Source organism: Chaetodon auriga, chromosome 13 (assembly GCF_051107435.1).
Source record: "Chaetodon auriga isolate fChaAug3 chromosome 13, fChaAug3.hap1, whole genome shotgun sequence".
Classification (NCBI taxonomy): domain Eukaryota; kingdom Metazoa; phylum Chordata; class Actinopteri; order Chaetodontiformes; family Chaetodontidae; genus Chaetodon; species Chaetodon auriga.
Genome location: NC_135086.1, coordinates 9,048,046 through 9,062,722, shown reverse-complemented (window position 1 = coordinate 9,062,722; position 14,677 = coordinate 9,048,046). Strand labels below are relative to the sequence as shown.

Below are 14,677 nucleotides of genomic sequence, written 5' to 3'. Positions count from 1 at the left end.
AGGATATACTGCCTGCTCATCTGTGTGTGGAAGTGTGTGTAAATTGGGATTATATGCCCGTAAATGAGAGCTTTTTATTTAGCTCCAGATATGATCCAGTGAATATGGTCCATTCGGACACAATGCTTTATGCTTGAAGATTTATTAGTTACTAATGTTAGTAGTAGCAGCATCGTTACATTACCTGAACAGTTAATTCAGATAATTATTACGCATTACGCTGTAAATTGTAAACTGTATCCATGTAAGGTGCTAATGCAACAGTGCATGTTTATTCCATCTTGCTAACAAGCAAAATGATTCACAAAACACACACAGACCATCTAATGTACCATAATGTTGGACGAGCTTGGCAAGATAAAAAAGTCACTTTGATTATGTAATTTTATGGAGGAAATTATTGTTAGCTTTGCTGTAAAACATGTTTTGAGCTAAAATATGTGGAGGTGGTCTGTGCGAGTGTTCCGTGTCGTCACCCTGCACCAGATCAAAGTGGCTGTAGGTGCGTTTCTGCTGCTTTTTGAAAGAGTTCGAGAGACAGACCAGCTGCTATTCTGCCAGTGTCAGTGGAGGTAGGGTTATTACTGGCCATTTATCAAAAAAGAGATATCAAAGGAATAAAATATCAATCACAATCTGTTGGAAAACATCTGACATATAGAAGTATTGATATTAACAAGCACATTGTTCATGGTGGGTTGCATCTTGCTCTGCTTTCATGCATCAGTCACTAATGTGTTCCTGTAACCCTGAAACAGCTTCATTCTTTTGGTTCACAAAGGAGACATTCACTCATTGTCGTGCACACCTGATGAACTTTGGTTGATGTCAGTCTTTAGTTTAGTTCAGTTTCCAACCCTGCACACAAACATGCAGAATAATTGCTGTGCAGTATCCCATGAGGCTGAGCGGGAGCGCACTCGGTGAAGAGTCTTACATACCGAAGCCAAGCTCTATAACACAGACATCAGCACCCGTAGTCTCAGACGTCTCACCTTGCATCATGTTGTCCACGTGAAAACTGAGCTGATATGCCGTTGGAGAATCATTACAGAAGAGTGCTGGAACAACAGCCAAATTATGATTCAGTAGATGCCAGGCAGCTGAGCCTGGAGGCAAGTTCAACTTCAACATTTGGCTCGTAGAGCCACAAAACGAAGCTGTTGTTTGTTTTTGAGCTTTCTTTTTTAACATTTCCTAGCAACAGGAAAGACAGGCAAACAACTACAAACACACACACGAGCTTGTGTGTACTCACAGACAGTTGCTTAAGTGTACATGCATGTGCCTGCACACTTCTGAAAGCAGACATATACACCAACCTTGTTTCCTATGGTAGAAATGAATCTTGTACATTATTAATTCACAACATCAAATAAGTTTTGAAATCAATCTAATGCTGCCCTGATTAAGTCTGTTTTCAATATAATGTGTAAAAGTTAATGAACACATCTGCTAATGCACAAACTGACACTGGACATATCTTCTAAATCCTCACCAACAACATTATTCCATTTGCTTACCCTGGAATATCCACTCATAGCAACTAAAACACGATTAAAAACATGTGTCTTGGTCTGGCTGTGTGGTTTTGGTTATGGTTATGGTTCGGGTAACTCTCAGGGAAATGAATGTAAGTCTATGTAATGTCCCCATAAATTATGTACACACGACTGTGTGTGTGCGGATGTGTGTGTGAAGAGGCTTGCAAACACTTAACCTACCTACATTGTCACCCTCCCACATGCACACGGTCTCCAACCACTTGCACATATTCGCTCCCCATACATGCACACGAGTGTACACACTCACACTCACTCACACTTGTTCACACATGCTTTTCTCACCACCCTTAACAGCTTATTTTGAACAAAGCAGCAAAGCTCATCTTTTGCACAGGTCTGTTTAGAAAACTTCCTCTCACCCTCCATGAACACTTCAACAAAACACATTCAATATTATATATAACTACTGACCTCCCTGATTAATGCATAATTAAAGAATTTGAATCCTGGAATGCTGTTGTAGGAGATAATTAGACCATTTAGTGGTGCTCTGAGATGTCTTTGTCAGACAGAAGAGTGTGAATGCAGAGACGGAGGCAAGAGCCCCCCACCCCCCTGTGTTTGGACCCTTCACTCATCCATTGCAGATGGGTGGCAGGTAGGTGGAGAGCAGAATAAATCCTGAACAACTATCATGTGCATTGTTAAAGCCTGATTTATTCCCTCTAAACTACCACCTACACATATTCTATCGTTGCTATATTTCCTGCACAGAGTACATGTGTTCTTTATGTTGAGTACAGGGAAATGGATGCTGTGCAAATGTTGGAACATTTCCTGGCTCTGCCTCATTGTACCTCCATACATGCTTTGGTCCATTGATTGGCACATTGCTGCAGTGATCAAAGGAGAGACGATTCAATCTGTGCCACTCATCAGATGCCACTTGATGAAACTGCATATACTGTGTACAGACAGGGATGATGTAAAACAACTTTGGTAATATGAGCGAGTTTGAAAATGTGTGTGTTTGTTATTTCAGCCAGTGTGCAGGGAGAGTGTGTTGTCCTCAGATCATTAACAAGAGAAGCTCTTGCTCCAATTGTGCTCATTCTCCGCTAATTACTGGCAAATGCTTCCCGCTAGTCCCGTGAAGGCACACTCCATCATCTCAGATGACTGCACATGGAGTGCTTTCTGTCTTTACTAAGCAACTTTTCTCAAGTCACAAACTCCAGCTGAAGCAGAGAGGCTTACAGCGTACAGTAGCATGCCAACAGCAGCCTCTTATTCGGCTTGTAAAGGCTACACTTTGTTCAGTTGCTCAGCGCATTTTCAAGTGTTTGATCAAAAATCACGTCAGTGTTGGTGCATTTTGTTAATGATTGCTGTAGCGTGGTAGTTGGTTGAAGTAGCTCTTGTTTGACATCTGTGATGTGTTTTACACTGTGCTTTTTAGGTCACCTGTGCAAATAGCTTGCTATGATCCATATTTACCTTTACTGTGAGGTGTTGACCTCCAGTGGCTGTAGTATTTATGATGGAAAGAAAGTCAGGTGACAGAGTGTAAAGAGCAAAAAAAAGTTTGTATGAGGAGGAGGTCCGGTGGATGGACGGATCAATTGAAGTAATCGACCTATTCAGTTGTTTAGGAATGATGACCAATTACCCAGCTGCCACTACAATTTTACACCAGCTAATAACATGTATTAGTTGATCCTGGAGGTACAATTTGACAGAAAGTTAAAGTCTTGTTTGTATTGAACCTTCACCCTCTGCTGTAAGTGATGGCTGTAAAAAGTTCAAGGAGCTTTGGTTAACTTAAATTCATGTTGGTTCAAGTGTGTTTCTACAAGACCAACTTCCACAAGTATCAACACTGTAAAAGAAACCACTTTGGCTGCTTAATCCACTTCACTGCTGTCCATCTGCAGGCTCGATGTATTCCAAACACTAGTCTGTGGCCAAAATAAATACAATACTTCTGTTTCATTTGTCATCTGTGATCTGACTCATGAGCAGGTTTGTGCCTGACAGAGTAGCATCCTCCTGCACTTCAGTTGCTCAGACATGCTATATCTCAGCTAGCTCACTTGCTAGCCTGCTAGCCTAGGGCACAAAAAGTGTCACTGTTTACACGAATCCATTCTACCTTCATTCAAAGATGAAGTTATATTCTTGTGTTTTCACCATTAATAACTCATCATCAGCTGCCAGGTCCGCGCACGAAGAGAACCGTGCTTCTGCTTGAGATAGCTGGTAGACTCAAAAGTGTAATCACGCAAAGACGTATCCTAACGCCTTTTGTCTCTTTCTGTTTTAGCAGTCAGAGTGGCATTTGCTCAATTTTTGCAAAGTTGTTCCGAAATACATACGACGCCTTCGCACCCACGGGGTGACAGCGAGATTTTCTCACAAACTGCACTGCATGTGTTGACATCCCTACAGCTGCTTCCAAGGAATATAATTTGGCACTTCTACACTTCACGTCATTGTTATTTTCAAAGCTTTTCAAGGCACCTTTTTAGGTTTTCTTTTGTTGTTCTGCCACCCCAATCATTTCAACCTCTCTCTTCATGCTTTATGTCTATGAGAGATGCTCAAGATTCTGCTTTTCTCAAAGGAAATGCTGAAAGTTTTGTAATCTGCACTGTGTGTTCACAGTCACATATCAAGTCACATACAGTGCGGATAATATACTCCTTTGTAAATATTTCTCTTGTGCATTAACTTGACTGGAATTGAGCCTGTTGGCTTTGGTCTGTCAGCGTGAGATGCAGAAGGGTGAAAGAAAACAAATTCAGAGAGAGTGAGAGACAGAAAGAGAGGAAGAGAGAGAGCATCACCAAAGGCATTTAAATTGATTGATCCATTTTAATTTCACTCCAGTTCCATTATGTTGTTGTTGATGTTACTAAAGGGCTGCCATGTCATTATCTCCCTCTTTTGTTTGTGCTGTTTTTGAGAAGACATTGCCGTTGTTTATTTTCCACAAGAAGGCCTTTATGCTAATGCGACCTCTGCTAAAGACGATTTGCTGTCGATTTAACAGCGTGTTAAAACCACAATCAGCATCAATCATGCGGAAGGGAGGCAGGGAGTGAGGTAAAAGTTTGGGGCTAAGTCATGCTAATCTTTATAATACCTTATAATAAATTCATTAGGCCTCCATACACACATTTTTTCTTCTTCAAGAGGTATATAGTCTTCAAGTTTTATAATTAAACTTGGTAACAGTGAAAACAGTGGGGTGAATATGAATGTAAGATAAGCTATTTTAGATGCAGTGAATGAAGGGTTGCACTATAAAGACTGAGTCTGCTTTCAGTAAACTGACATTGACAGAGAGGGACACAAGCATACCCCAGACATCTCTGGTAGAGCAGGAGATGGAGAAGCAATGCAAACACAGCTGAGGAACAGAAGCAATAAACTGAAAGCAAATAGACTGACACTCATTATGCATTTATTTTTTCCTTATTGTTCTTAATAAAAAGCAATATTATGAGTGCTTTTTTAATTATGTGTCCCCTAAATCAGCTGACATTTCCCCTTGTTGCCAGTCTTTATTTTATGCTAAGCTAAGTGCTAAAGGTCACCTGGTTATATCTCACATCAAAATGTCTGACTATTCCTTTAGGACTTCTTGCTCTGGATCAAAGTGTTGAAGAGATGGACGCAACAACCAAACGATATCAACATCCACCGATTCTGCAGCTCACAGGGCAACAAGTGTCACCTATTCCACTCGTAGATGATGGGTCCGCGCCCATTAGCCAACGATAAGCGCTATCATAGATTTACTATCGTGATCATGCAGTAAAGGTATCCTAATACGGGTCAGCACTGCCTCGGAGCCATTCAGGACATTATCTCAGCAGTGAAGCTCAGACTATAAAAACGCTGTTTTATTGTCCATCCCAAAGCGTCTACCAGCCACCGTTTTGCCTCCAAAGTAAGATTTAGAGAGGAACTCTGCTCTCTCTCAGAGTTAACGGATGTCTTTTAGGAAGTTTACTGCTCTGTTAGTTCATTTGGCACAAGAGTCTTTCTTTGCTGCTATAAACATTGTCATAAAGGGATCAGTGAAGCTGACCTCTGTTAAGTCCATAAAAAGATCTTTGTCTGATAATGTCACTGATATAGAAGCAATGGATGCCCCTGAATGAGCCCTTCCAGCACTCTTTTTGGTGAAAACTGGCTCTTACTCTCTTGTCTTTTTAGTGCTTTCATGTTCATCTCATTGTCTGGTTGTTAATAAGATCTTCCTCTGCACATCTTTTGTTCCCTCTTACCTTCAGCTCACTTAAAGATATCAACATCCAGTGTACCAGTACATTTTAATAAACCGATTGCCAACATTGTAATTTTAAAGTTTGGTGGAATAGAAGAAAGCACACTGCAATATACCAGCAAAAGCAGGGAAGGACATGACTTCCAGCAAGCAAACACTACGGGATTTAAGATACTGTCTGATGAGGAAGGAAATGCATTCAACGGGCTTGTTAGAGCTTAAGGATACACACAAAATGTTTTGGTGAGCGATAACTGAGTAGTAACTGAATGTAAATATAGGTTTTGTTTGTTTACAAGAAAACTCCACAGGGTACCTTTAATAAGACAACAAACGATCGATGTTGCTTGATGAGGGAGTAAGAAACAGATTAGGGGAGAGGCAGGAGTGAGAAAGTCAAGGCTGACTGGTGGGCAGATCAGGAATGGAAGGGTCGAGAACGTACCACAATAAAAACAGGGCCTGGAGAGGTATCAGAGTCTGGAGAGTCGAGCTGTCAATGATTACTCTAAATTTGAATATATATTGGAAATGTAAAAAAAAATCCAGACATTCAATTGTGAAAATTAATGTTTGATTGTGGGGAAACAAAGTAGCACCGAATGCACTGCATGACAGACGGGAGTCACGAAACCAGAGTTTCTGTTATCCGGTAATCAGGCTTTTTTTTACCGGGAAAATCTGTTGAAGTCTGACATATTTAAATCTCTCCGTGAGTTAGATCTGATTCTGGCTCCACACGCTGTTTCTCTGATTTCTGCCCTCTCTCACTCCTGCTTTGTTTCAACCAAACTAGAGTTGATGATGATGATGATTGTTGGAACAATGGAAAGATGAACCAAGAAGGTTTTGGGGAGTTTTATTTTGTTTCTGTCTCATTTGAATGTAGTTTGTTTTCCAATGATAAAATTATTGTTTCTGTGAATGGAGTCTGGTGGCTTTGGCGAAAGCAATTTAACAGCTGCTTCTGGTTAGATAAAAAGAATCTTACTATTTAACAAAAAGGTCCCTCTCTGTAGGGATGTTTTCCATCATGTGGCCAGACACTTAAAATGACAATCTGAGGCTGTCAGCAGCAAAAACAAGCCCTTTTAGCAGATGTATGTTGACAGTGCGCAAACGCAGGTGTTACATTTGGAGCCCGTTTTGTGGATGCCGGCTGCAGCAGTCTCAAAAAAATTGCTGTCTCGATGTGTTGGTATGTAGATCTTTTAAAAGACGTGTTCAGGTTGAAATAATTTACAAGTCTTATGTCTCTTTTTCCCTCTGATGGATATAATGTGCAAAAATAGATGTGTGTGTTTTGTTTTAATAATCAAATGTTATTTTTGGCTAATTTTGAAAGCCCCACTGGAGACAGAGAAAGGGCAGGTATCACCACCCTGTTATAGTGATTTCATGAAGTGAAGTGATTCAGATTCTTTATAAAGTCTCTGACACCCTCCAGACTGCATGTTATCAATGGGAGAGGTAGTTAGCTCTGATTATCCTTGTTAATGGTATTGTTTTTTTCTACCAACAAAAATGGCCTGCACTGAAAGAGCTGATTAACTCTATTACCTATGATCTCCAATAATGAATCTCCAGTAATTGTGTCTTATCAAAGCCTGATTCAAAGCAATAAACCTTCATGCTGCAAAATACCAGTCTAATTAAACTGAAGAAAAAAAAAGAAAAAAAAATCTATGCAATATATGAAGTTCAAATCTTGTGGCAAGAGGGTCTACAAAGGGACGAATTAACCAGAAACAGTGAATGATTTTCATTAATGCTATTGAATTTATTCAAAGACGAGAAGAAGATCTAAAGTCACGCCGCACACACAGTCACACAGTTTGTCTGGATGTGGAGAGAGACTCGCTCCCATCTCTTCTTCATTGAGTCAAGCTTGTTGTGTCCATGGTAGCCGTCGCTACGTTGTTAATAACCCCAGTATTTTGCAAGGCCACCAGACTGGATGACCCCTAAATGCCATTATTAAGATTAAAATCAGGCAGTAAGTAGGAGTGAGTGAAAATGAGAAGGTAACAAACACAGGGTTGAAAGCCTGCACAAGAGATGGCTGAAATGGCAGGTTGTAAACACAGGCGAGGTCATGCAAACGTGCACATGGTGGGAAAATCAATGTGGAAGGTTAAAAATCTATCTTTATTAGTTGAGGGTCTTTATTAGTTGAAGGTTATTCAAATTGAGGAGAAACTGCACTTGATTAGCACATACTGTGTCCTACATGATACAGTGCCGAGAAGGTTTTCAAACACAACATAAACAGGCCATGCATACATCACAGAGACAAATACTAGTATCCCACAGGAAATGCAATGTAAATAAAATAAATGATATTGTATTCAAAAGAGGAAATTAACAGTGAGAGGTTGAAATTGAAAGACGGTAGCTTTGCAAACTTTTGACGTGAGTTAAGATGACAGTGATTGATGATTATGACGTCGATCCAGTATAATAAGTAAAGACAGGAGGACGCACATGTATGTCATAGTTACTTCATTGCTGTCACATCAGGAATCCTGCTTTTCCTCTGTCACCCTCTGTCACTAATTGAGCAAACACCATTCTCTCCACTTCAGGAGAGATGAGTTAGAGAGGCCCACTAATCCTCAAGTGCAAGTCAGAGATAGCACTCGCTGCTTTCAGTTAATGAAGAGAGCTGATGAGTAAGAGAGATGGACTGGCTCAGAGAAGAGAGGACGGCTTTTCATATTGAGTGTTGACAGTTTTTCCCTGTTTACATGCCACTGCAACTGTTTTTCTAAGAGAGGCCGAAGAAGTGCTCGTATATTTTGCTTAAGTAAAAGTGGCGTTATTGCTCCATAAAAATAGGCTTATCTGGTAGTAAGTGAGAGTACAAAAGCCTTCAAGGTTAAGAGTGTAGGATTTGGGGGGATCTATAGAAACCCCTACAGAGGGAGCAGATACTCTTCCACAGAGTCTGCCACATTACACTGCCATGTTTCTACAGTAGCCCAGAGCAGCCAGTGTAGAGGAGGGTGAGAGGGGGAGTGTTGAGCTGGTTGTAATCTGCAACCTCACCACTAGATGCCACTAAATCTTACACACTTTTCCATCATCAGCAAAATGTACTGAAAGTATTAAAGTATAAATACTTGTTGGGCAGAATGGAAATGTAGTGGCGTAATAGTAGAAAGTGGCACCAAAAGAAAAGACTCAACAAACATCAAATTTTGTGTTTAAGCACAGCAGTTGAGTAAAAGTAATTCCAGTCCTTGTACATGAGAACACAGACCAGTGCTGTTGGCTTACAGACATACGGTAAGAGAACTACTGGCAGGCTTTTTGTTTTGCTTGGAAGTGAACCACATCATGTTGCATGATCTAAGAAAATGGGGTTGTAATTTTCCACTGGTGAAGTACGATGAATATTACTATGTGTGGAGAAAGAAAAGGGACTAGGCGCTGCTATTATGCTAATATTCAAGATATGTGTGGACAAGATGTGTACTGTGTCAGCACAGAGAAAAAGCAATAAGGCTTTTTTTTTTTTTTCATTGTTTTATAGTTTGAGTAGAAGAGACATGGAGGGTGAGATCTGTGTGGAATGAAACTGAAAATAGGGCACGTCTTCCTTTTTTTTTTTTTCTTTTCCATATGCAATAAGTTTCAGGCTGCAACTCACCTATAACGCCACCATCTCTGCAATGATCTCTCATCCTTTGCATCGCTGCCTCACCGCGCTGCCTTTGATTTCAAGAGCTGAACTATTCTGCAACATTTGTTGATGTGGTTCTGCAAGTAAATGCTGCAGAATTGTGCTCCTCTTGGAATTGTTCTTCTTCGCTGACCACCGGGGGAGGAACCCACCATCATCGGCTATACGCTGCAAAGAGCCAAAGAGTGCCATTTACGCATGCACTCAGACGTACCCACACAGCAAACACATATGCAGATTGCATTAAGGTTCTAATAAGGAATGTGTTGCGTTGGACTGATTGCCACTGATTTTATGCTAATATTCATTTCAGTGATTCTAGAACAACACTTAGACCTAATGTGACATTTAAACTTTTAACTTCTCAAACTACATTAAGTGAGCTCAGTTTTCACCATAAGAATTGAGTCTGGAAAGCATCCACAGAATTAGGATTGCAATCCTTCCTGCATAAACTATTAAAACATTTATTGTAATGACAATAAAATGAAGCATGTTTGGAGTAGACAGATGACGGGAAGTTAGAGGAGTGAGAGAGATGGAGAACGACAGGGTGTCCCAATTAACTGTAACATGGTAAATGCAACATTTAGGTGAGAATGCACCTCTCACTGATTGCGCGGTGAAAGGTGTTAATTCTTGAAATGTTTTGTTTGTCCTCTTTCACATTTTTTTCTTTACCTTGTCTCCAGACAAGAATATCGGTATTGGACAGTTCTGCAATCCCTCACATTCAGTGCCAACGTCTTTTTTATGGCAGGTGCAAACTTTTTTCTGGAATATCTGCACATTGGCAACTACAGTATAAGGATAAGGAAAGATGGTGCTTATGGCAGATAAATTCTGAGTGTGGTATGGTTCATGTCAGGCAACTAAAACACTTGGTTTAGGTTGGGAACAGATGTTGGTTACAGTTAAAATGCATTGTACATGTATGGCACACTGCTGTCAGAGCTGGCCATAGAAGGTAAACCAGTTGTAGTCAGCACCTGTCTTGAGGCAGGTTGAAAAGTGTTTCATAAATCCCTGTCACAATCTATTTCTGCTCAGATGTTTGATAAACAATGGAGCAAATATGGTCCAACTATATAAAACAAAAGGCCCACTGCTTAGTGAACCAATGTGTTTATCTAGGCAGTCAGAGAAACAGACTCAGTGGGAGCTTCAAGAGATGGTCGTATAGTGTTGTAGAGACAGTAGAGAGACGGATAGACAGGCAGAAGCAGACAGACGGGTCTACTCCCCATACATGATCTGCCTGCCAGTTGCTCTGCTGTTGTTAAAGTCCTGTGAGTATGAAGTAGCAGAACTCACCAACCAATCTGCTGCCTCTGGGTCTCTGGGCCCGGTTCTGCTTGAAGATGTTCTGGATGACTTCCAGAAGTCATTAACCTTGGGCTGAGGGCCTAGAGTTAGATCAGAGCCCCAAAGGCCGGCGGGTCAGGATGCTATCCTCTCATTCCCTGCTCAGCTCGAGTCAGCGTGCTTTAGAGGTGTGTACAGTCGAAGTTCAAGTCCTCACACGTTGTTACTGTCAAGTGTCACATTTTTGTTTTTACTTCTATCTTTTACACTACTACTAATAATAGCAATGTATTTTAAGAACTGAAAACATCATAAGTGTATCTCATATATATATAAGGTGGGCATGTTTTATTCATTTTGAGCATGTGTTGCGAAGTTTCTGTGACCCTTGGGCATAAAAAGCTGTTATGAAAGGGATTCACACACACATACACAATATACACATTCAGCCTCACCTTGCTGCCTCTTCCCACCGTGCTCTTTTGTTTTGGCTCTCATGCTCACTCGTCACCAGACCATCAGCAGCCTAACATGCAAAAGCTATCCAGTAGCGAGTCTTTTCATATGTATGCACAGAAGTCAATACAGGGAAATAATAGAGGTTTATTGTATTAACAGCAGCAGTAATCATGCAGCACAGATACTGTAACTTCTTGCATGTTTTTATATAAGGTAAAAAAAAAAAATCGTCCTTGATGGATCGGCGGTGGAGACTTTGACTTTAAGGCCATGCTTGTCTTTTTCCAGTCAAAATCTCCAGGCTTCATTCACATTTGACAAGCTGTCAAGTTCAGTTCAGTGTGCTGTTTGTCACTGCTGTTCCCATGTGGCACTGCTGTGTGTGTGTGTATGTGTGTATTACTGACATTGTGGGGACATAAATCTATTTACACATTGTGGCGTCGAGATAAAACTTAAACACAAACCCTCTCTTCAGGAAATTAATGTAAGTCTATGCAATGTCCCCAAAAGTGATGGAAATATGGCCAAGTGTGTGTTGTGCGTGTGTGCGTGCATCTACCAGCATGTGTGTGCTAACCTCCATGGCAACACGTGTGTGTCCACTCGGGTGATGCATGGTCAGCCATTGTATAGCACCAGTGTGGCCTTGGAACAGAGCCTGGCCAGACAGATTGCAGCAGGACGCTGCGAGGTTCGAAAAGGAACATCCCCTCAGTTCAGCGAAGGTCGGACAGAGGCATCATTAGGTTGACAGAGTCTAAAACAGGGTCTAGTGGGGTGGAGGGAGTTGACTGACGGTTTTTGGCTCAAGGACACGGCGGAATCAGAGGTTAATGACGGAGGCAGCCTTGGTACGCCATAGGGGGTGCCACTTATCATACTGATACAGATAGCCTCTGTGTGCGTCTGTGTATTTGTGTGTGTGCTGCATGCTGCGCGTATGTCAAGTTTTTTTGAAGGCCAGTATTAATGTGGATATTCTTAACGTGAAGTCATCGATGATTGATAATAAGTATTTTAAAATTTTAGCATTTTCAGTGGTCGATCTTACTCCGTCTTGGGACACTAAGATGTTTCATTGAGATAGAAGATAACAGTGACTGTACAAGTCTTACACAGAGTCTGATCAATACATCGTTGCCTGGCCATTTTGGAAATGAAAGTAATAAATGTGTAAAAATTAGTTCAGCTCCACTCATGCTGAATGTGTGTGAGTGCACGTGTGTGCACGTGTGTGCGCGTGTGTGTCTTAACCTCTTTGCCTCTGTCGTAATTGTCCCCATTTGATCAGAGCAGTCGTGGTTTCAGGCACTTCCTTGTCCTCCCTACAGCTCCATTTATCACAGGCAGCAATGGAGACGCACAAAGGCACTCAGTGCTTCAAGGTGAATCCCTTCAAATGGCTCAGCTTGTGTTACCTTGTTAAATCGATGTGCTTGGTGACAACCGGCAGCAATGGAAATCTTACCAGGCAGGAGACTTTTGCGCATCTCTTTGACACCAAAGTACTTTGGAGGCTGAGAAAATGCCATTAAAAGGCCGTTTCAGTGTGTCCCTATTGTCCAAATTTGTGTAAACTCTCGTAGACTTGTAGTCCATTTTCTTAGTTTTCTTAAAGAGAGAAGCTGTTATGTTGTTATGTGTTATGTTTATGCCTGAGTCTATTTATGTTCCACACTGAAGCATTTTAAACGAGTCATAATTTATCAATCAAACCCACACTGGAGCAGCCACTTACTTCAATTTACTTTTGAAAAAGTGTGGAGAAAAAAGGAGTCTCAGTGCTTCCTGTGTCCTTCAGCATAGGAAAGGAGACATTAGACATTTTCATGCTATGGCGGTGAAATCAAAAGGGATGCATTCTTGGCCAACGTTTTCTGTTCATCCTGTGAAATTTAATACAAAAAACTTGGGTTTAATAGTAATGCATGTGTTTTGTGTGAACGTGTAACCAACAGAAAGCCTCTTCATTACACACTTTCACACACAGGGCTTCTGGAATAAGTTCAGCATTTAGTGCTGGATTAGAATAAAAACAGACTCATTTTGGCAACATTTTCCATGCAGCAAACCAAGGTGTTTAAAATCCCTGCGTGTGTTACGAAAAAGTAGACGGAGCTACAGCTTTAGACGTTCATTCTAAAATCAATGAAAAAAAATTGCAACTTTGGTGGTTTTTTACTGTATTTTAAGAAGCTTTTGTTCACTGTGCTTTCATACTTGACTGACAAACATCATTCGTCTGCTCAGTACAGAGACCGCGTTTGATGATATTTTGAACAGATCTTTCCCACAGAGGACATTTTGACCTGTCACAGTGTAACATTAACAATAGCTCAGTTCCATTCAAGTGTGCCACTAACTCCCGATGGTGTGGCAGTGAGCCAGCATGAAGAGCAGTTTCCAGAAGCCTGAAATGTAGCTATTCATTAATCGTATTATTTACACCTGCGCTTTTGCTCCTGTGACTCTTTTGGAAATGATCTGGGCTGCATTCAGTTTTAAAGAAAAAATGGTCAGAGAGGTATTTTTCTTACTCTTACTTGCCACAGCCAGGCCAGTATGTCTTCTTTGCTACAAAAGCGCTGTTGCTATATATTCTTGTCTTCATTCATGCCTGTGAGACATGAATAATGCTGGTTGAATGATGCTGTGGACTTGAAACTTGTACTGAGACTTTATCACACTTTATCTCAGTGTTACATGCTCTCTCTCTCTTAATGTGAGAAGTCTGGTGCAGAATGAGACACACTATACATTTATATGCTGTAAATGTAGGTCCCATCTTCCCATTTTAATGTGTTTTATATCAGTAACGGACCCATGGTACATCTGCACAGGTGTTTTCCTTTCACAGATTAGGTCTCCCTGCAGGATCGTGTGCAGATTGTTTGATTCACACAGATCTTCCCAGATCAGATTAATTTGTATTTTTAATATCGTACTTCACCTTCATGTTTTTTTTGTTTATTTTTTTTTTATCTTATTTTATTTTACAACAGATTTGTCATAGGAGGAAAAGCACAGGTGTTACAAATAACATCAACAACCGTTCTGTTTAAGTGTCCCAGGAAGCCAGCTATTAAGTCGTCATTCATTTGATCATGTACACTTGTGCTTTGTTGGAATAGTTGGAATATTTGGTTTTGACATACAACATGTGGAATACAATAAAGGTAAAACACTCCTCCACAATTGGCTCTAAAAACACCCTCAGACAGGTGTAATACTTGATGTATTTACATGTACAGCCTTTCTGTCATTACCTTCAGCTTTAATCATTCATTAAAAGTTACACACCTGCATTAAATAGAAATTAGCCATTATCAGTATCCTCAGGATTAACCCTGAACAATATGAGTTGATTAATGTGCTTCCAGTGTTTTTATTCCATTTGAGAAAAAAGAAATTGTATTGAAAGGAGTC

The 14,677-nt window shown here is 40.6% G+C and overlaps 1 protein-coding gene across 1 annotated transcript in view; it reads left to right on the top strand.

Moving 5' to 3' along the window:
- Positions 1 to 14,677, top strand: part of LOC143330437 (ephrin type-A receptor 6-like) — a 159,101-nt gene that overhangs the window by 69,542 nt on the left and 74,882 nt on the right. The gene's annotated exons all lie outside the window — the stretch shown is intronic.